The sequence below is a fragment of the Loxodonta africana genome, chromosome 3, assembly GCF_030014295.1.
Source record: "Loxodonta africana isolate mLoxAfr1 chromosome 3, mLoxAfr1.hap2, whole genome shotgun sequence".
Taxonomy (NCBI): domain Eukaryota; kingdom Metazoa; phylum Chordata; class Mammalia; order Proboscidea; family Elephantidae; genus Loxodonta; species Loxodonta africana.
The window spans coordinates 185,620,191-185,621,689 of record NC_087344.1 but is presented as its reverse complement, the minus strand read 5'-3'; positions in this window follow the sequence as shown (position 1 = coordinate 185,621,689).

Below are 1,499 nucleotides of genomic sequence, written 5' to 3'. Positions count from 1 at the left end.
TGAGGCCTCCCACTTTGTTCTTCTTTTTCAGTGTTGCTTTACTTTTCCAGGATGTCTTTCCCTTCCATATGAAGTTGGTGATTTGTTTCTCCATCTCATTAAAAAATGTTATTGGAATTCGGATCAGAATTGTATCTATAGATGGCTTTTGGTAGAATAGACATTTTTACAAAGTTAAGTCTTCCTATCCATGAGCAGAGTATGTTTTTCCACTTTTGTATGTCTGTTTTGGTTTCTTGCAGTAGAGTCTTGTAGTTTTCTTTGTAGAAGTCTTTTACATCTCTGGTAAGACTTATTCCTAAGTATTTATCTTCGTGGTGGTTACTGTAAATGGTATTGATTTGGTTTTTTCGTCCTCAATGTTCTTTTTGTTGGTGTAGAGGAACCTAACTGATTTCAGTATCATTATCTTGTATCCTGATACTCTGCTGAACTCCTCTATGAGTTGCAGTAGCTTCCTCGAGGATTCTTTAGGGTTTTCTGTGTGTAAGATCATGTCATGTGCAAATAGAGATACTTTTACTTCTTCCTTGCCAATCTGGTTGCCCTTTATTTCTTTAGCTAGCCTAATTGCTCTGGCTAGGACCTCCAGCCCAATGTTGAATAAGAACGGTGATAACTGGCATCCTTTTCTGGCTCCCGATCTCAAAGGGAATGCTTTCAGGCTCTCTCCATACAGGATGATGTTTTCTATTAGCTTTGTATAAATGCCCTTTATTATGTTGAGGAACTTTTCTTCTATTCCTATTTTGCTGAGAGTTTTTATTATGAATGGGTGTTGTACTTTGCTAGAGGTGTTTTCTGCATCAATTGATAAGATCGTGATTCTTGTCTTTGGTTTTATTTATGTGATTTTATTTATGTGATAGAATACATTAATTGTTTTTCTAATGTTGAACCATCCCTGCATAGCTGGTATGAATCCCATTTGGTCACGGTGAATTATTTGTTTGTTATGTTGTTGAATTCTATTGGCTAGAATTTTGTTGAGGATTTTTGCATCTAATTTCATAACAGATATAGGTCTGTAATTTTCTTTTTTGTGGTGTCTTTACCTGGTGTTCATATCAGGGATATGCTGGCTTCCTGGAATGAGTTTGGGAGCATTCTGTCCTTTTCTATGTTCAGAAATACCTTTAGTAGGAGTGGTGTTAACTCTTCTCTGAGAGTTTGGTAAAACTACAGTGCAGCCGACCAGGCCAGGGCTTTATTTTTGGGGGAGTATTTTGATTACCTTTTCAGTCTCTTCTTTTGTTATGGGTCTATTTAGTTGTTCTAGCTCTGTTTGTGTTAGTTTAAGTAGGTAGTTTGTTTCTAGGAATTTATCCATTTTCTAGGTTTTCAAATTTGTTAGAAGATATTTTTCATAGTAATCTGATTATGATTCTTTTAATTTCAGTTGGGTCTGTTGTAATATCCCCCATCTCATTTCTTATTTGGGGTATTTGCTTCCTCTCCTGTTTTTCTTTTTCAGTTTGGCCAATAGTTTATCAGTTTTG